The sequence below is a fragment of the Cyprinus carpio genome, chromosome B6 (genome assembly GCF_018340385.1).
Source record: "Cyprinus carpio isolate SPL01 chromosome B6, ASM1834038v1, whole genome shotgun sequence".
NCBI classification, from domain to species: Eukaryota; Metazoa; Chordata; class Actinopteri; order Cypriniformes; family Cyprinidae; genus Cyprinus; species Cyprinus carpio.
Genome location: NC_056602.1, coordinates 2,623,901 through 2,646,822, shown reverse-complemented (window position 1 = coordinate 2,646,822; position 22,922 = coordinate 2,623,901). Strand labels below are relative to the sequence as shown.

Sequence of the window (22,922 nt, the reverse complement as noted above, 5' to 3'; positions counted from 1 at the left end):
AAAAGATGTTTTTCCTCACCAAAAATGAGTTTGATACTGTCATACAAAACCAGTGCATCAAATACTAAATCCTGAGTCTAATGAATTGAACTTTGAATTGAGACTACAGTGTACTGTGTAACTACTGGTGTGTGTGTGTGAATATATATATTATTGTATACTTTAGTACCAGCAAATAATTATTATTACCTTTAAGTTTTCTCAAGGGCTTAGATTTAAATAAACACGTGTTTGTGTGTGTGTGTGTGTGTGTGTGTGTGTGTGTGTGTGTGTGTGTGTGTGTGTGTGTGTTTGAGAGACAGTGAATGTATAAAAAGATGAATGATGAAAATCAGCGTGCACCAGCTTTATGCAGCATCTGTGTGTGTTTAGTCGTCTGCTGAGCATCATCATATTTGTCTTCATTTGAGAGACTAATTCTAGATAAATGGATGAGAACGAGAGACGAGGAGTGAACTATTCCTTGGAAAGACAGATGTGTGTGTGATTAAAGGAGCGGCTGACGAGGGACACGCTGTCATATCTGCTTTCCTCTTCTTATTGGGATGATTGACTGTCGCCATGGTAACAAATTATGGAGCAGGAGGAAGATTCCTCGATGGACATCAGCAGATCGATTCCTGAGACGGAGAATGAAGGAGGTGCACATGCTCCTCTGAGTTTCTTCTTATATGAGACAACATGTCTGTTTTTTCACACACACACACACACACACACACACACACACACACACACACACACACACACACACACACACACACACACACATTTATATATATATCAAGTTTTTGAATCTCATGTTTTGTTCTCACTGTTGCAGAAATATTTTACAATTTAGAGGAACTGGAAGCAAATCACATATAAACCATGAATAACTGAGTAACTAACATGTCCCTTTCTGACACTCTGTAGATTTACTGATTGCAAAGTTTCCCAAACTAACCAAACAGCATAATAAATTCAGATTTGGCATAATAAACCAGATCACATTTGAGGATTCAGTACAAACTAGTGAATCAGTCTGTGAACAACAGGTGCATCATTCAGTATTAAACACGGTTCATTTATGTAACAGTGAACTCAAAGTCTTGTGTTGTAAGATAACAGGTCAAACCGCTTATCTGCTTCAACACAGACTTTAAAACCAGCTCGGAAGGGTTTTATGACCTTATAACACTTATAAAATCACTAATTATTCATCCAGTAAGCTGAAGTGTCAGTGAGCTTTCTTTAGGTGGAAGACACACACTCTGCAGTATGAGTATTGCTCTTTTTAATGGCTATTGGTCTGCAGAAATGCTTTAATCCCCTGGAAACTTGACGTTATGCAATTATAGGAAAATGTGATGAGTGATGCTATATTTAATATAAAATATTTGTATGCACACACACACACACACACACACACACACACACACACACACACACACACACACACACACACACGCATACACACACATGTATATATTACTTTAGAAAATGGTAATATTTAAGAACAAATTGGTGTTTCTTAACTTTTGACTGCTGAAGTACATACAAAATGTTGTTAAATACAGTTTTTCACAAATTTTTACACAAAAATATACACACAAAAAACACTACAACAGAAACAAAGAACACATGATACAGTTTTTCTCAATTGTTTACACACAAATATTGGTACTTGAGACACAATGACCACAACATGTAACTCATGCACCAACCCCCTGAACCAATTCTGCTAAACTACAAGCACAATTCCTGCTTTACACTCACATTGTTCTGTAGGACTGTAAAAATAAAGTATGTTTCAGGTATTTGGGAAATGTATTCCTACACAGTATTTACAGTATTTTACTATTTGTTTGGCAGAACTGAAAGATTACATACACAAGGTGGTCGGGAACGTGTTCTGTCTCCTGAACAGGGAACTGCAGTCATCAACATGGTCTTAGAAAATAACGCCATAACATTACGGCAAATACAAAGAAATCATAGAAAACAATGAGATATTTCCAAATATTGATAGGGTAATCTTATCAACACTGGACTGTGTCTTGCGCAGAAATAATCTGAGGATGAAGCAGGTCTACAGGGTGCCATTTGAACGCAATTCAGAAAGAGTCAAAGAGCTGCGATATAACTATGTGCAAGTGAGCCCTATACAATCCCACACTTGATGCATACTCTCAACACTGTGTAAATTATACGTATTTCAGTATTGTAATCATAATGATTGTGCTTCTCAATAGTGACCACTCCATGTCTGTTTCTGATATTGTCACACGTGTGTTTCAGAGAGTCCTTGAGCTAGAGGGGGCTGCAGTGGAGCACCAGTTCATCTTCACTGATGAGGTTGGATTCAACCTCACTTAAAGACGAAAGAGAGGAAGGAATATCATCGGCCAGCGTGCCATTGTTGAAGTCCCTGGCCAGCGTGGAGGGAACATCACAATGTGTGCAGCGATTACCCACCACAGCGTCATCCATCACCAGGCTACCCTTGGCCCCTACAACACTGCCCATCTGATCACATTCCTGGACACTCTACACATCACACTCATTCCCCAGATCAGACGGGCTGCTCTGGGTCGTAACTGGTTCACTGCCTACCCACACTTCTTAGTTGTTTATCTCAATCCTACTGAGGAATTTTTTTTTTCTGCCTGGAGATGGAAAGTGTATGACTGAAATCCACATGCGTATACCCCTTCTCCAAGCTATGGAAGACTCATGTGGAGATTTAGCAGTTGATGCTCTTCATGGCTGGACTCTCCATGCTAGGCGATACTTCCCCCGCTGCTGGGCCAGGGAGAACATTGCTTGTGATGTGGATGAGGTGCTGTGGCCAGACCGAAACCGAAGAGAGGATGCAGCATAGTTTTTTTTTACTGTAACTGTATACAGTAAATTCTTCTGTTGTTTTGTATGTAGACCACTGTATGTGCAGCTTTGTGTTGGTTGGGATGTACATTGTTTTTGTTGGAAAAATAAAATATATTTGTTAGTGTATTTGTGTGTTCTGACTATAAAAACTATTTTATATATATACTACAAATATTTTACAACACACTTATGTATGTACTGTCTGTAGTAAGTGTAACACTGAACCAAATAAAGAGCACAGTCCTGTGTTTTCCATTCATCAGTGTTTTACACAGAGCACATCAGTGTTCAGCTGGCTCTTATTAATGTCTGTTCATATGATGGTTTGTGTGTCATCTGAAAACAAAATACCATTTTGAGAAGAAAGAACATTGTTTTGAATGTAAAGTTTCATTTTGCAGAGAATTGAGAGGTTTTGCCCATTGTGTGTTTTTTGATTTGTGTGTAGAGTTCAGAGAGTATGAGGCATGCTTTCAGAAAATGTGTGTAAACAATCAAGAAAAACTGTAATAACAATTACACAAACTACTACAGAGTTGAACAAAGTGTATGTTGAATGTTTTAGTTTTGCGCAGGCCGCATTGGTCGGTTTCACCACCAGGTGGCGCACGTGTCCGTATCAATCTCACTGAGGCGTCTACAAATACTGCCTGATGGGTTAACCACGTATTATTATTATTATTATTAATGTATCTTGTGATTCCACAAATTATCAGTGTAATTATTCAGCGTTAGAAGTCTACTGAAATTCACGATACCTTAAACTCAGGGCTTAAGTTTGTTTTTTATTTTACATCATACGTTTATTTGACGTTGTAAGTTACTAACAGCTGTGATAGACAACACGTGGGTCGCGGTGAGCGCAGACGTGTGTTGATTTCAGTCAGGCGCGCGCGGGTCAGACTCGTTGGGTCTTATGTAAGAGGCGCGCGCGCGGCGGAGCGTCATTCAGCGGCGGCCGCGAGGAGAAGTCGCGATCATGACAGGAGTGTGTTTTAGTCTTATTTAAAGTGTTAGTGAATGCCGCATCATGAGTTTATAGTGAGATAAAGCTTTACTTGAATCGTAATCGTCGACTCAGGAAGCGGAAGAGCGCGGAATATCGACCCTTGATCGGTTATTGATCATCATGCCGCCCATCGAGGACGAGGCGGGTCGCGAGCAGATCCGATCGAAGATCAAAGAGCTGATCGATGCTAATCAAGTTCTGGTGTTCAGTAAGAGCTACTGTCCCTTCTGCGTCAAGGTGAGCGGACACACGGCCTCAGAAACACAGTTCGTGTCTCCGCAGACACACACAGAGAGAGTTCAGTCTTAACGAAGAAGCGAAGGATGAGAAAAGTCTCGCGTCTGTAGCATTAGCTTCTGATATTATTAACCACTCAGTGAAAAGTCCATCTAAAGTGTGTATGTGCTTTATTTTAAAATAACTTTCGCTGGATTATTTGTTTTGGTTTTTTGTATAACGTACATTTTAACTAACAATTCCTTGTTTTTTTTTTTTTTGTAGTTTTATTCTACGTTGTAAAGTGCTTTGAGTTTTATATATATAATATATAAATGCACTGTACAAGTAATAATCGTTCATCGTTTTCATATTTCATGATTATTTGTGCTATATTATTTTTGCTTTCGTTAAAAGTTGATAGTTAAAAAAAATAATAACATTTCTACAATTATTAAAACTAAAACCAGTCATTTTTTTAATGTCAAGTTCACGTATTAATGATTTTCGGCTTCAAGGGGTTTATGTATAGTGTGAGAGATGGAGTACTGTTTCTTTTGTTGTCTGCTGTAGATAAGTCAGATTATTATTATTATTATAGTGAGGGATATAATAGAGAAACATTTGTGTTCTTAAAGGGTTAAGTTTATGCTGTAATCCAGCACTGTCTGTTTAGGTTAGTGTTAAATGCAGAATAAGTAATAAAGTAGAAAGGAGTCTTTTCACAATTAAAAGATCCTTTAATATTGATATGTCACTTGCATGATTAAACAATTATTAGTATAAATAACTTGATTCTGGTCCATCATGCATCTGTAGACTTTACTGTGTCCTCCTTCAGAGAAGCGAGTGTGTGTATGAGGGCTATAATGACAGAGGGGTACAAAGCTGCTTTTAGAAACACCCTGAGCGTCACTGAAGATTGCAGGTGGAGAATTATTAATAAAGTATAAAACGTAGCTCTAGATATCGCCGTTCTTTCCTCAGTCTGAGTGATTTACTCCTTTGTAGATTCGTGAAAAATCACCCCGTGCTCCGAGAGCTTGTGTGGAGCGTTTATTCATGCAGGTCCTTCAACGCACCTGAGCTAGTGATGCCTTGCTTTTAAAAAGCTGTGATGGTATCTTTCTGCTGGAGTACATCTCTCTGAAATGTGAGTGTTGTTGAAACCACTAACGTGTGGTTTTTCTTTAACTCCAGGTGAAGGAACTCTTTAAAGAGCTGAATGTCAAGTGCAGTGCCATAGAGCTGGACCTGATGGGTAAGAGCACGATTTTGCATATCAGATGCAGACTTTTATAGTAATTCCTTTTTTAGGGTGAAATCAGACACGTGGAGGAAGTGCCAGGCTCGGGCTCTTTGTATTCCTTCAGCTGATGGAAATAACACCAGATTAACGTCTGAAATAATGCATGTGAAAGACGCTCTATAATTACATTTTTAGGTGAAATAAGATTCATTTCTAAGTTACTCAATATTAAAATAAACTCAAGTGTGGTTTTTCACCATCAGAATAATCAGAAGCTGGTGTGATATTAAGTTTAAGTGTTTTTCTTTTTTAATGTGAAATAAATGCATGTTCTCAAGCGGTCTCAGGCTTTACACTGGGCCAAATTATAATACTGGCGAGGTTATGAGTCTGAATATTTTGGGAGTGATGGCTGATATCTACAGAAACCGGTTCTGAGATAACAGTGTACTATTTGTACTTATACTTTTCTCCCTGAGATGCACCATTACTGATTATATGCATGTTTCCACTTCAGCTAATGTTATGTAATGTTCATGTTTAAGTTGTTGAACTCTCACTGCCTCATTGACGGAGTTGAGCTGAAGTGCAACTTGCATGTGTTTCTCTGAACATTGCGCTGAGGCTCTTAAGTTAATGTTTAAGTGGTTGGCCGTGACGCGAGACCCTGCTGAGTCACTGCGGCTCCAGCGTCACTAAAAATCATCTTCCTCTTCTTGCGTTCCTTCTCTCGTCCTGTACCCTCCTCCGTGTCTCATTCACATCTCACGCTCTCTTTATCTCGCTGTCCGTGTGCAGCTGTTCATCTCATGTTCGGAGCATGTCCCTGATAATGGGTTCTCCGGCGAACGGCTCTAAACCTGATGTTTGGAGGCAAACATCTCTTTCAGAAGCAGGCTAGCCGTGCCAGATCTGACCGTATTCGATTAATGGAGAGCTGCTCATGAAACGTGAGCGGTGAGCTCCTGATTGGATCTGATCAATGTCCTGATGTGTTTCAGAGGACGGGACCAACTACCAGGACTTGCTGCATGAGATGACGGGGCAGAAAAACCCGTCCCCAGCGTCTTCATCAACAAGAAACACATTGGAGGACTGTGACAACACCATGAAGGTGCTGATTCTTCTTCTGACCGATCTGTGCATGTGTCAGACACTGATTCCACTCCCTGGCCAGACTAATGAGTGTTTTTGCTGAGATTCATCGTGTTTCATGCCAAAGACCACCAGAGAAATTAGTTGGTCGTAGACTTTTGGGCTCAGAATTTCCCTGTTTTGTTAATTATAAGCATGACATAAATGTCATTTCCAAAAGCAAACGGTGTTTTAGTTTTATTCACTCTTTCATTCATTTTTCTCATAGATTTGATGCTGGTGAACCTGTCTAACTTTAGAATAGACTCAAGAATAACCAAGTGACCCATTACATTTGCTAAAGTGTAATTTCATGCATGCTAATCCAACACGGTTTACTAAAAACCAGTGGTGTTTTCTATTCTGAGGCAGTTCTTGCTTCACCTCACCGTAAAAGAGGAGCTGATGGTCTCGAGCGGATGCTGGACTGCAAAAAGCCTCATTTCATTTCAGCCTCACACACCCTTTAATTTCTTTTATTTATAAACAACTTCTCACTGTATTTTTAGTATTGTAGATGGCACCAATGAGTCCAGATGCATTAAAACATGCCATTCTGTGACACACGTGCATTGCCTTGTGGTGCATTTTTGAAGACTTTTTTTTTTTCTACTGTAAACTAATTCACCTGTTCATTTGAGTTTTGTTAGTCACCCTGTCAGAAGGCTGCTTCTGGTTTTCTGTTTCTGAAATGTCTGTTCATCAGCGCCTAATCACGGTTGCATCTGTAGAGTATGAAGTAGCTCTGTGGGAAAGACGTTTGTTAATCGAGCTGAATAATGCTCAAAGCACCTCTTCACCGTGCCTCTTATCAGCATCGTTGTATGCTCCTGCTGATGATGGGTTTGTTGTCGTGGTAACAGGCACACAAAGATGGCATCCTGCAGAAGCTGCTGGGTGAAGGCAGTGAGGTGTACGAGTACGATCTCATCGTCATTGGCGGTGGTTCTGGGGGTCTGGCCTGCTCAAAGGTGAGTTAAATTACACCGAGATCCTTCATTTATAATGCTGTATAAATACTGTGTATGGTGAATTCAGGTCAATCGAGCCACTTTGTCATCTCTGAGTTTCATGTTACTTTGCACGAATCGTGTTTTAGGTCTTGGTGTTAGCATTTTTATATATATATATATGTGTATATATATATGTGTGTGTGTATGTATGTATGTATATATATATATATATATATATATATATATATATATATATATATATATATATATATATATATATATATATATATATATATTATATATATTATATATATAGATATATATATATATATAATATGTATAATATATATATATATAATTTTTAAGTGTGTGTATGCATGTTTAAGCTTTTGACATGCACAAAGTAAAATATAGATTTAAATAAAAAATATTTGAGACATTTTTAAACAAACACTTTTTTTTCTGTATGCTAAACCTAGTATTAAGCCACAGTATTTAAATACAAATAATGTGTATTATATTTATACTCTATTTTTTTTTAATAGTCCAATTTGAATCTTTTATATTTACAGTTTTTATTTAATATTCATCTACAAGTTTGTACCAAATAAAATGTTTTTTTTTGTGGGTATTTCTTTTTTGAATTGATTGAAATAAACATTACATTTTAAAATGATCAACAGAAATGAATTAAAAAATAATACTCTTTTTAGGAAGCAAAATGTCAAATTAAGAAGATGCACACTACCGCTTAATTATGTTGCCAGCAAAATCATCAGAAACAAAAAATACTTAGTGATAACTCTATAGGAGCGCACAAGCAGTTCTGTGGGTTTTGAACATGAATCTGGTTTTTTTAACGCCGCCGCCACTTCCTGCCCAAACAGGAAGCAGCCGCCTTTGGGCAAGAAGGTCATGGTTCTGGATTATGTTTTTTCCCACCCAACACTCCGAAGGGCACAACCTGGGGTAAGAAAACCTGAGTCAAAAGCATGCAGGTTTAATCAAAAAAATGACGTGTAATAAGATGATAATGAGATGGTTTCTTTCAGGTCTGGGTGGCACGTGTGTGAACGTGGGCTGCATTCCCAAGAAACTGATGCATCAGACAGCCCTGCTGGGCACCGCCATTGAGGACGCACGCAAGTTCGGCTGGGAGTTCTCTGATCAGGGTGAGTTGTATGTTCAGCACAGCCGGAGATATGCAGCAGGACATGGCACACAGCAGTACATGATAAACTGGCTCTATGATATTGATCGCAGAAAAGAATTGCATCGCATGATTTAATGCATACCAGATAGAAGAAGTAAAAGTAAACATGAGGTCTTCATGCGGTACAGACGTTAAGGCCGTATGCATGAAGGCTTGAAGTTGTGATGCAATTTTGTGATTTCTGATCTGAAGACATGTTTCAGATTGATTTCCTCTTTCTTTGAAAGAGTACATCAGTATGTATTTACTAATTCTGTGACTGCAACCTTGTGAATAGTTCTGGAATGAAATGTAAAAAGACTGTTACGGGAGTAGTTTCTCATTTATATCCGTTTTATCATATATATAGTATATATATATATGTATATATAATATATATATATATATATATAATATAATATATATATATATATATATGTATGTATATGTATATGTATGTTAATGTGTGATTGAACACCAGAAATCTTCGTAATACACAGGACAAGTGATCATTGCAACATTCAGTGTATTGCAAAGTGTTGCTTTCAAAAGCTTCCCGTAATGGTCCAAATGAAGATTTCTTTTTGTCTGTCTCCTGTTTATAATTTACATTCTCATTAAATATTGGCTATCCGCACATTGAAGTGACTCACAACTGGGAGACGATGAGGACCGCGGTGAATAACTACATCGGCTCACTGAACTGGGGCTACAGGGTTTCCCTGCGAGACAAAAACGTCAATTATGTCAACGCTTACGCGGAGTTTGTGGAGCCGCACAAGATCAAGGCAAGTGTGTTCTGACTCGAGCCGAATGTACTGTAGTTGACGCCCAACATGTATCGTGAAGACGAAGCTGTTTTCTTGGGCAGAGCTAATGACAGGTTCAGATATAATGTGAATGCAAAGAGAACTTGATTCTTTTCCACTTAAGGAAGTTTGAGTTTGATTCTTTTAGAGAGAAATTGAGTGTAAAGTGTAATTAATGACTACTTTTGGCAGCAGAACATGAGGGAAAGCACGCCTTTATGTCACAAGGCATTGCTTGGAACAGGAGAGCTGCTGTTTCTTGTAACTTAGTCTTAATGGCACCAGTATGAAATGCTAAAAAGTTGCACATTGCATCCCGATAACAGCCACGATCTGCCAAAACCTGCCCTCGTCTCACCTTTTTGTTCACTCTTCCGAACAGGCCACAAACAAGCGCGGTAAAGAGATGTTCTACACTGCTGCTAAGTTTGTCCTGGCGACGGGAGAGAGGCCTCGTTATCTGGGCGTCCCTGGAGACAAAGAGTACTGCATCACCAGGTGAGATGAGACTCTGAGTTCAGTTCACCGCGGTAAACTCCCTCTGGAGAGCCGGATAAACACAGCTGGACCTCAGGGGGGTCGTTACTGATTTATTTACAGGAAGCTTTATTTATTAAAGCTGATTCATTCTCGGTCACCAAGGGAAGGAAAGCTTTCACTGCATGACGTGTTGAATAAGAGGAGATTTCCTTCTGTAGCTCTGATATCAGGTCCTTGAAATCCTTCAGTTTGTGAATCTGAAAAATTAACTTCAAGGCCCTGGAGAGTTTTTGAAAATAAACATACATTGATGCAGGTCTTGAAAGTGCTTGAATTTTATTTTGTGAAAAGTTTTCTGGAAAAAATTCCATATTATTCTCTCTGGTCCGCTAATGTGTTATTTCGCCAACAATTCGTGGCCTATGCACACAAGCTTGCTTAATTTACATTATTTACGTGCATTCACACGTTACGGTAAGTGTTTCGCGCATGAGGTACTTTGTGTCGTACGTTGCCATGACGTTAGAGTGACCATATTTTCTCTCTTTCCCGGACATGTCCTGTTTTTGGACCTTAAAAAATGCATCTGGCTGGGATTTCTGAATCGCCCCCAAAATGTAGGGTATACAACTTTTGCTTTCTACACACACTGTGAACACACACCCGGAACAGTGTGCCGCCGTTTATGCCCAGGGAGCAGCTGGGGGTTCGGTGCCTTGCTCAAGGGCACCTCAGTCGTGGTATCGCTGGGCCAAGACTCGAACCCACAACCTCAGGGTTAGGAGTCAAACTCTCTGACCACCAGGCCACGACTTCCCCAAAACTGTGCTAGATCTTAAGTTTTGTGAAGGAGGGCCACTGGTAGGAAGCTTTTTAGCTGTGGTTATAAACAATATGCATAACAGTGACTGTAAAAATTTTATTTTAGGTATGGAAATGACATATTTTCACACTACTTTAACCACCAACCACACCCCCGCCCCCCGCCCCACCCACAGTCCTCTTTTTGGAGAACTAAAATATGGTCACCCTGCATGACGTTCACGTGAGCGCAAACCTACTACTGTGAAATTAATGTTGAATTGCTTTGCTTGTTAAGATAATGTAAACCCATCTGGCAAGAAAAACTTAAAAAGCATATTCATATATCATAAAACTTCTGGTTACATGAGCCTAAGCTCTTCACAATAAAATCCATGCAAAAGTTAACACATGAATATTCTTCAGTTTTATGCAAAACAGAAATACAACAAAAATAGAATATCAGATCTTTATCATATGGCCAAAAATAAATGCAAAAAAATAATGCATAGTTGTGTTTGACGCATGAAAACTGTAATAGTGTATCTTACAAGATAACACGATGTAACCCCGCTGTCACTTGAAATGTGTCCCCACATTAGATCCTTGAGTTTGAGGATATTAGAGCTGGAGAGTCCTTGAAAGCTCCTTGAGTTTGAAGTTAATCAAGGTGTGGGAACCCTGTGATATGAGCGGCATAAGTGTGGAAAATGGTCATGTGGCTACTTATTTTGAAATAATATATTTGCACATTTGCTCCTTTAGGCAGAGAATTTGTCTGAATGGAAACTAAATTAACTGTGCACACTGTATCACAACTGTTCAAATCTGATTTGTGTGTCACGTGTTGCACATTTGCTTATGCTAAAAAAACAACAATAACCGCAATACAGTTTGCCAAAAATAAGTAATGTCACAATATGTCATGTTGGAATATATTACGTCTTATGAGGAAGCGGCAGAAACGTAGGGAAGCTGGAATGCGTTGCTTTTTTTTTTTGTACTGTCGTCTCTGCTGGTCTCATAACTCGGAGGTGTGTAGACCAGCAGTATATTGTCATTTTCCACTCAACTCGTTCTTCGCAACAGCACAGCCTTGTTTCTTCAGAGACATTCAGCATGTTTTCTGAAAACAACATCTGACGTGTTTACGTGGTGTGAGACGGTGGCACAGGCAAAAAAAAGCTGTGCAAAATCCGATGTGAGAATTCCAGAAATGTGATTTGAATAGGATTTCAAGGGCCTGTTTACACCTGGTCACTTAATGCATTTTTAGTGGTCAGATATTGATCAGTCACTGTTCCGTTTACACCGTTTCCACACCGAGAGACTGAGAGTCTGAACAAGGACATAGTAATGCTCAGTTTCAAATAGAGTTTGGCCCTTGATGCATCAAGCCTTTAAACAGAATGCATGTGTGTTCTTTTATGACTCACGTCTGAGATTTCCGGATGGTTCGTTCATCTTTTATCTGATAAGGAAGTGAGTGTCAGGTGTGTGGCGAGACTCAAACCTCTGCGGTTTTCAGTATATTGTCTTTTCTCTTGCAGCGTGCATGAGGTTTAACTGTATGTGTCTGAACTTTTGTCTACAGTTGAGGAACCGTGATCCGTTTGTGTTGTGTCCTCACTGGTTTTGTTTGTTATTCGCAGTGATGACCTGTTCTCTTTGCCCTACTGTCCCGGGAAGACTCTCGTCGTCGGAGCGTCGTATGTGGCTCTGGAGTGCGGGGGGTTTCTGGCCGGTTTGGGGCTGGACGTGACCGTCATGGTTCGCTCCATTCTGCTGCGAGGATTCGATCAGGACATGGCCAACCGTGCAGGAGATTACATGGAGACACACGGGGTCAAATTCCTCAGGAAGTTTGTTCCTACCAAGGTTGGTGCATGTGTGCTGTTAAACATTACTGAAAGCTGAAATGAGTTATCTGTCGCAGCTGCGGTTATGAAATCCTCTTTAGGAGTATTATGATCATGGCCTCTTTACTCCCCTTATGTTGGTGATAAACAATTAGTCTTTTTTTCTACAGATCGAGCAGCTGGAAGCTGGAACTCCAGGCCGACTTAAAGTGACGGCCAAATCAACCGAGAGCGATGAAATCTTTGAAGGAGAATACAATACTGTGAGTATCATGTCTGCGTGGCCAGAAAGTGGAATTCCTTTCTGCTATCACTGAAGTACATCAGGTTTTATCTTGTCTGATATCTCTGGCCGTCCTGCTGTCAGTCCTTACCCCGCATAGCCATCTGACCTGAAACCTCATAACTGACCTGATTTGGAGCGATCCAGATTGAAAACGGCTCTTTACAAATATAGGTCTTTAAGGGTAACACAGGAGACTAAAGACTCGTGAAAATACATAGCATGCACAAATATTGGGGAAAAAATTTATGTATGCATACACGCACAACCCTGTTCAAAGTTTTGGGATGGGTAAGATATAATAGTGTTTTTATTTTTATAAATGTCTCTTCTGCTCACAAAGGCTGTGTTTGTTTATTTAAAAATGCAATAAAAATATTGTTAGTTATTACAATTTTAAATAACTATTTTCTATGCAAATATGTTGTAAAATGTAATTTATTTTTGTGATGTGCAGCTGTATTTTCAGCATCATTACTCCAGTCTTCAGTGTCACATGATCTTCAGAAATCATTCTAATATGCTGATTTTTTTTTTGCTCAAACGTTTGATTATCAATGTTGCAAACAGTAAATGTTGCTTCAAATAATCCTGAACAAAAAAATGCATGTTTCCACAAAAAATATGATGAATAAAGTTCAAAAGAACAGCATTTACTTGAAATAGAAATCCATTGTAACTTTGTTTGGACTGTTACTTTTGAACAATTTTACTGTGTCCTTGATGAATAAATCATTGTTTCAAAGTCATGTTTAAATAAAGATTGGGCAAAGATTGCAGTTACGGGCGGTTTAAAAGCAGAAATGTGGAGTGTTTTGTCAAAACACTTGCATCAGGTTTTTTTATTTTTTTTATTATTATTATTTTATTTATTATAATTATTTTTTTCTGGTTCTTTTATAACTGTGGGAGGAGTCTGGTGTTTCTGTGGTTATCATCATACTCACATTCCTTTAATATTTCTATTGTTATTTCTATTTCTGTGTCTCAGGTGTTGATCGCAGTGGGCCGTGACGCCTGTACAGGGAAGATCGGTCTGGACAAGGCTGGAGTTAAAGTCAATGCCAAGTATGTCTCTTTCATTTGAATAGTTTATTTTGGTCGTCTGTCCTCACAGTCCCTCCCACATCCCATAACAAAGTGCTCGTTGTCATGGTAGCTCTTGAGAGGGCGGGGTCAGAGGCGGGTCACAATGAATCAGCAGTATTGACTGAGAACTGAGCAGCGTGTCCAGCGTCTGACTTTAGGACACATGGACTGTTTATAGAGCACACTGGGTCAGGAAGCATTCAGCCAAATATTCCCATTCAGTAGTGTGGGTTTATTCATTTTAATTCACACATACACTGAACTGAGAAGTGTGTGTGTGTGTGAGAGAGAGAGAGAGACAGAGGTTTAGATCCGTCCCCAAGCAGAATCATGTGATTCCATATGACCCTCACGCGTATGAGAGTGATGCATGGCTCTTCTATGGTTCCTTTGATCGAGCGACTCGCTGAGCATTTACAGATTTATGACTCAGTTGCTCATCTCAGTTTAGTAATGCACACAGTGTCTGTACATTGATAAGTCATTGTGCAATCGTTACAGTAACACAGTCTTCCAAGATTGCAGAAGTGAGCTGAAGTTGATGTAATGTGTTTTTTATGAGACAATGCATTTTTTGTTGATTTTCTGCAGCAATCTCAAGAAGTTATTTGTGCTTTAGACAAACTCGTGGCTTGAAAGTGCATGTGTGTTTAAAAATGTAGGTGATTTACTCAAGTATTCAAACTATTTAATAAATGTAAGTATTTATAGACCTGCTTTAAACTGTATAAACCATACATATACACATCACATGTGGATGGATGATTGATAAAACAGATGGATAGAACGCACACGTTTGTTAGATGAAATCAGAGCTTTAAGGTAAAAGCTATTTCAGTTTTTTTTTTTTTTTTTTCATCGGCACGTTTAAGACCTTTTTAAGTGATTATTAAGATGTCTGTTAAATCATGTTTAAGACTCTTGATCTGAATTTTCATAAAACACATATTTGAGCTTACAAATGAAAATACTTCTTACATTTTAGTTCGTGCATATCTGTTTTAAGTCGCAAATGAGTGAAATGCTTGCAGCTGTAACAGATTTTAGTCAGTTGCATGAATGCACAGATTTATTGAAACCTAAAAACTAAAAAAAAAAATGGTAGATTATGATGCTGCCGTTCACAATATTTGACACAAATGTTTTGCAACCAAGTTATACAACGTTAAAGGATATTTGAGAAGGGAATGCAAGTAAACCGATTCAGATCGAGCCTCAGAAAGCAAGTGTGAAATGGACTTTTAATGTGAGTCCTTTATATTTCACTGCTAACATTGAGTCCTTTTCTGATCCTCCGTCCAGGAACGGGAAGATCCCAGTGAACGATGAGGAGCAGACCAATGTTCCTCACATCTACGCCATTGGAGACATCCTGGAGGGGAAGTGGGAGCTGACTCCTGTGGCCATTCAGGCCGGGAAGCTTCTGGCTCGCCGACTGTACGCTGGAGCGTCTCTGAAGGTCTGACACAGTCATAACTATTCCTTTGTAGATAGCAGTTGGTTTTCTGTGACCTCACCGGTTCCTGTTTCCCTCTCCGTGTGTGGTTTCAGTGCGATTATGTGAACGTTCCCACCACGGTCTTTCACTCCGATGGAATACGGCAGCTGTGGTTACCCGGAGGAGAAGGCCGTCGAGATCTACGGACAGGAGAACCTCGAGGTGCGCGTTTGCAAACAGACGTCAGGCTGGAAATATTAATAACTGTGCTGATAACGAGTGTGGTTTTAATGATGTTGTGGTCTCTGCAGGTCTATCACAGTCTGTTCTGGCCTCTGGAGTTCACCGTTCCCGGCCGGGACAACAACCGCTGCTACGCCAAGATCATCTGCAATAAACTTGACAACGTAAGACATGCATGACTGTCACCATCCTGTGTGAACGTTTCATTTAGTTTGTTAAAAAAAAAAAATTAAACCTGATTCTAAATCATGATTATAACCTAAACTGGATTTAAGTCACTTCACAATAAGGTTTAATTCATTAACATGAGATGAACTAACAGTAATCTGTGCTTCTTCCGGTGTTTAACTAAATCTAGTATTGTCTCAGGGATGAAAATGAAAAGATGACTGAAGAAATATTGTTAAGATGAAGTACTGAAATTACTTGAATTTAGAAAAGATAAATAGGAAAAATAATATAATAATAAAAATGACAAACACAAGTTACTAGAACTTAAAATGAGGAAAATAAAAGATTAATGAGAATGTTACAATTATGAAAAATAACAGAAATGACACATGCTTATGTACCATTTGTCATTCTTAATTTCCAGTTTACTAATTCATTTTAAAATCAAAGTTGCATGTTAACACTAAACAGTGAACAACTGCATTTTTATGACATGAACAGATTCATGCGTTCTGTAAAACTGCATAAAATCTTAACAAATCTTGCAGTAGTGTTACTCTTTATATTCAGTTTAATACATATATAAATTGTCGAAATAGATTATTAATGTATCTGTGAATGATTAATATATATATATATATATATATATATATATATATATATATATATATATATATATATATATATCTCTCTTAAATTTTCTCAGATTTGTTTATTGCTTGTCAAGTGTTTTTTTTTTTTTTTTTTTTTTTAAAAATTTGTGGTCTTACCTTGCTATCATTACTGTGAGACACACTTCAGGAGTTGTGAATGTTTGCATTTGCTTCCGTGCTATCATTACTGTGAGACACACTTCAGGAGTATTAACTCTGTGTGTGTGTGTGTGTGTGTGTGTGTGTGTGCAGGATCGTGTGATCGGCTTCCACTATCTGGGTCCTAACGCCGGAGAGGTCACTCAGGGCTTCGGAGCCGCCATGAAATGTGGAATAACCAAAGACCAGCTGGACAACACCATCGGGATTCACCCGACGTGTGCCGAGGTGCGTTCCTGTGACCCTGCTGCTTCATGATACATCACTGCTGTGTCACGTTCTTAGTCTTTTGAGTATAACATGTTCTTCCCCGTCACTCTTTTTCCAGATCTTCACCACCATGGAGGTCACCAAGAGCTCGGGCGGAGACATCACTCAGTCCGGCTGCTGAGGTTAAACCCTGCTGGTTTAACAGGCTGTCAGGACTAGTTTAAACTGGTTTATTCTAGCGATTCATCCCTCTTCTCTTGGCCTAAACACACTCGAGTCTCTTGAATTAATCTCAGGTCATCAGAACTGTCACTAATATCGTGATGCGCCCTGCTCTTAAAGGCTGTTGTGTCTCGCTGTTGTTCTCCGTGTGCATGGTGGGCGGAGTCTGGGACACAGAGGCGGGGCTTCTCTTGCCTAGAGACCAGTGATTGGAGGAGGAGATGATGATTGACAGCCTGTTAGACGGCGGGGTTACTCTGCTTTAACTGATTGTCCGGGTCAGAAATGCACCCAGAGAGGCGTCTGTGCTTTACTTTTTTTCTTTCTTACACCTTATAAACTCATGTTCCCGCATTCGCCTTCGGTGCTCCGTGACGTTTTAAATTACCTTACCCCACGCTCAGAGGCGGGTTACGACTGAAGTTTTCTGCACTTGGACTTTAAATAGATAAACTCATGTTAACGTGGCCTTCAGACTCGTGAGGGCCGCATACTGTCATCTCTTTTAGTTGTAGGAGTCTATTTTTCTATATTTAATAGCGGTTGGTCATCAGTTCCTCGGCAGAGCGTCATCATTCCACGTCAGGATCGTAGTAAGACTGATGTCACTTCCTGCTCTCATGATTTCTGATTAATCTGTCGAGTAGCTGAGACGTGATCAAATGCAGCATGTAGATGCTTCCTCAAAGTATTTAAACTAATGAGATCACTGAGATCCATGTGACCGCAGGCTCCTCTGTGGTTTGTGATGCCTGTCACAGCACTTAGAATATCAATGAAGTGTGTATGTTCATATTTTTATAAAGATCACTGGATTCCCGGAGTCTATCTGTACGGAGGTTTCATTCGAGTGTAAATGTGCATTCGTCTGTTTGACGTTTGCTTCCGTCTCATCATTCACTCCCTTTGCTTTCTAAAGATTGTGTTTAAGGATCAGAGTTCACAGTGCATGTACAATATTTCCATAGCATCTCTGTTCAAATTCTATTTGTGAACTTTAATAAAAACTATGTACACAACTCGAGCTTGTCGCAGGTTTATCTGCAGTATATTATCTCAAACGTGTGTTAATCAGTGATCTGTACGCCGGGAAACTTTAATGAACATCATAAATTCTGCATTTTTTTTTTTTCTTCAGTGTTTATACTGTGATTTATCACGGTTTAATGTTCAGTCAATATTAATTAGAAGTTCATAACGTTAATATTTTCTGCCGCTTGGTTGGGAAAGCAATGCAATTATACCTTTAGGCAGGTGAGGGGGAAAGAAAAAATTAATGTTATTTAAAAGGAGCAGGATACATATTTATGGTCAACTTTTTGCGTGTTATTTCATGTGTTATTACATTAAACTGTTGTTTCGAGGGTTATCATTTATCAGTGACATTCAGAAGCAGTTTGAAGAAATTTCACTGAAATTAAATTAAACATAAGTGTTTACCTAATACTTTTTAAGTTGATCCATGCAAGTCAGCACAAAAAAAATAGCTCTAATTTAATTAAAAAAAAGTCAGTTTTTCTTGTCTTTCGTCAGAGCCTCAGATTCCGGTTTCCTTCTCTGTAGATTACACTCCGCAGCTTTTGAGATGTATTTAGATGATCGGATTATGAAGGAGATAAACTAGTTCAGAAACACTGACAGTAATGCGTCGGGATAGAGTGGCAGCGGCTGACTGGCTGGAAACTGTGTAAACAGGAAATGTCTAAAGCTTCCTTTCCTGTAACAGGAATCTGCTGTAACACAGAGCAGGGTTAGAGCGCTACAAGTGAAGGATGGGCAGCTCCTGCAGTGCTCGTGGTTCAGAGCACATATCAGTTCAGGCTCCGAGTCCGTTTGATGATTCTGCATGAATATTCACAAACACGCAGTGGTTTCTAAAACCCTCGATTCCTGGACAGCACACCTGTTTCTGTGAAGCGCAGCGCATTCATCACAGACAAAGAGCGCCTGAGACCTGAGAAAATGAGGATAAAGTGTCTCATTTTCATGCATTTCATTTAGAGAGAGAGAATAATCACAGGCCGATGGATCAAACACCCCTGAGCAGACGTGTGTGTGTGTGTCTGATGGACAGAGTTACAGTGTCTCATTCAGTTTTGATTTGATATAATACTGCTCTGCTTAATTAAATCCAGTCAGCTGTGGACTCTTTTAACGGTGTTCTTTAAAAATACACACACACATATATATATATATATATATATATATATATATATATATATATATATATATATATATATATATATATATATATATATATATATATTTCTATACAATTACTTTAACCCTTTAACTTTCACCCCCCATTTTTTAAAATAGTCATTAAAGTGCACTATCCAAACTTAAATTGTTATAATTTATGAACACTAAGGTTGGTCTCTTTTTAAAGAAGAAAATTGGCAGATTTTGGCAAAAGTGGAATCTTTTAAAAAAATCAAAGTATCAAAAAGCTATAGAAGTTTAAATTTACTGTAAATAAAATGCGCTATATTTTATTTTATTTATTATAAATATTTTACATAACAGGTTTTACTCTAAAATTGGTATAAAATTAAAGCCTTATGTCTAAATAAGTTATGTTCCAAATTTGAAGTTGATATGAAAAAAATTGAGGTTCCTGTGAGATTTTATTTAGGGTGTCATACCACAAACAGCCACCGGGAGCCATCAAAACTACTTTGAATTTTGTTTAATGAATTTTTCCCTAGTTTCTCTGTCAATTTTACTTCAATACTCAAAATATGGAATCCTGAGACTCAGACCTTTCCAATGATATGTTTGTGCCAAGAATTATAAAAAGTTTTGATTCTAAAAGACCGTAATGCATTTTGTATTATGACTCCTGACTCCACCCACTAAGGGGAAGGAGACTGCCGAAAGATATTAAAGTACCATTGCCATGTTAACGCAATGTCCAAAATGGTTTTCACAGGATGAATCTTGGGCTTCTACGCTTTCAAATGATATATAATTTATGATGATTACTAAAAGATTTTACAGAGAAAAAGGACAACAACAACAAAATAGAGCGCCAAGCGTCCCACAGGTGGGACGGTGACAGTTAAAGGGTTCAAATGTATTGTTTTTTTCTATACTGTATTTCTAAAAGCATCCATGCTTGACTCATTTGTCTTGAAGAACCATCCTCCAACAAGAATAAACATCTAATTTTAAGCTTTTCAGTATGAGAACAAATTGACTTAGTCGTGGGACAAAATTAGAAAGTGGTGAATCTATTAAAACACACACACACACACACACACACACACACACGCGCATTTTGTCTGTCATCCTGATTCTTTGTACAGATGGTCAGATTTTCTGTTTGTGAATAAAACATGAATCAGCAAATTAAAACTGCAGAACAGAAGCTTCTAGATCAGTGGTGCCAGACTTTTATACGCTGCTGTAAACACTGTAGTTTGTGAAATGAAGGTGATTAATCACTGAGCAATTTTTCCTGACTTTATGATCCATTGTTTTCTGAGAAACCTCATGAACCGAGTGATCAATACACCACATGATCACAGTGACTCTGCACTTCAGTTCATTTTCATTTAAACCGCACTATTAACATTTGACATGCTGGTTAAATACTGGACTGGGAAAAGAAAAAAAGACAAGCTTAAAATAAACTTAAAATATAGGATACATTAGGATTAGGATTTAAAAATAGACTTTTAGTAAACTATAATAGTGATTTAAAGATGAACCATTTCACACATTTATCTATGTATTAACTATGCATTTAAATTGTAATCTTTAAGATTAAATTCCTAAGGTTATTTTATTTAGTAATATTTTTTTATTCTGTGAAATTCTTATTTAAATATTAAGGACATTGTTCATTGTGTTCGCTCCAGGATATGGATTACACATTAACTCATCTGAACATTTTCTTAAATATTTCTCAAGCACCAGGAAAGAAAAAGAAGCTCTTCTTCATCAAAAGCAAACACAGACTGCGTCAGTAAATCCTGATGACGCACAGCGCCTCCTGCTGCTCAACCGCGCTATTACACCCGCTGAGGAACAGCGCTTTATTATTATTATTTTAATTATTATATTTCATTGTTTATTTATTTTAAATGTGTTCATTTATTATATTTACATAATATAATTTTATATAATATAATTATTCTAAATGTATATGTATATATATAGTAACGTTAATTATTAAAAGTCTTCTTTGATCTATTATACATTTAGTTCTGCAGTCATATAAAAAGTGTTTATTTACTGTCCAGAAACACTGTCTAAATACCAAAACTATTTACACATATTCAGTATATATGAAAAAGTGCTCCAGAATCCACTTAAAAAAAATTACATTTTTCATATTACGGCAAGCTAGATAACATTGCCTTTAGCGGAGCGCCCCCTGCCGGTTTATATGCGCCACGTGCACCCATTGAAAATGCATCGGCCCTTCCTCTCGATTTCTTTCTGATGTTAAACTGACTTCCGGTTTATGTCCGTTCTAGCGAATCATTTCTACCGTTCAGAGTCACGTGAGCTGTGACGTGCACCGCCAGGCGGAAGAGAACGCGGCGGTGTGATGAGGAGAGTCACACATGACAGAGTTATTATTATTATTATTAATGACCAGAGTTTTATGAGCGGATTAGATAATCAGATTTAATCTCTGCCAGGATGCCGCTGTTGACGCAGAGTAAGCGAACCGAGCGCGTGAACTCCACCGCGGAGCTCTTCAGCAAATACCCGCATCTGAAGGTAAACGATAACACACGAAAATATATTAATAATACCAGAGCCTCTTTAATATCACCACTGCGGCATGTGGTTCACAGACTGGGATGAGTATATCCCTCTGTCTCTTTACAATGCAAACACTTGTGCTGTAGAAGATAAACAACCACGATCTTTGGAAATCCCATTCACTTTATTAATATTTTATAAGTGTTGTAATAACACGGAAGTATGCATGCACAGTCTGTAATATATGTAGATCTTAGTCTTTCTGTTTAAATACAAGATATAAGCCGTTTTTATTTATTTATTTAAATAATTTCTCATATTTATGCTTGCATTTTTACATGCTCATATTTATTAGATCACATACAGACTACAAGTACTCGTTATAAATATATATTAAAATATAAAAATATATTAAAAAAGCACTTTAATTCCTATGGTATAAATAGTTCTTGATTTTTTTTTTTTTTTTTTTTTTTTTTTTAAGCATCAGTTTCTGTGTTATTTGCCAGTTATGCACATATAGTGAGCAGTGCATAGATTAACCCTCTGCCCCTCTTCGGACATTTTTTAACCGAAACATTTAATATTTTGGCATTAAAAAAAAATCGTCCGCTTCATCGGAAATGAGATTACTTGGAGACTTTTGTCACATTAGCAATATGAACACACAAAAAAATCATGGACATGATTTGGATATGTTAAAGAGTCCAAAAAAAAAAAAAATAGTCCCACTTACCTTCTTCGCGGTCAGAAATGACCGACATAGGAAATGAATGGGAAAATATGGAAAAAAAATGTGAAAACTCAGTGAATCTTTTGGTGGTAACAAACGACAAAATCAGCCACTTGTCAGGAAAAAGTGCAGCAATCAAGGGGTGACTCTCCAGAATATCAGGAGTGCAAAATAGCTGTTTAAATTATTGACATCTACTGTTTGATACTGATTGGTTTTTGCTGTTGTTAGTAGTCATGTTTCATCATAATTGCTGTTCCCTTCTGAAGAAGAACATTTATTAAAGTACATTGAATAAAATATTAATTAATTACAAAATGTTTTGTATAGTGTTTTGAAGGGGGTGATCACTTTTCATTCCTTATTTTGTTAGATTTTTTAATTATCACACACCTGAGTAAAAAAATGCTTTCTATGTGTTCCCTTTCTAACAAG

The 22,922-nt window shown here is 38.0% G+C and overlaps 1 pseudogene; it reads left to right on the top strand.

Moving 5' to 3' along the window:
* The first annotated feature begins 3,848 nt into the window (after nt 1-3,848).
* Nucleotides 3,849-17,233, top strand: LOC109047045 (annotated as a pseudogene).
* The last annotated feature ends 5,689 nt before the right edge of the window (nt 17,234-22,922 follow it).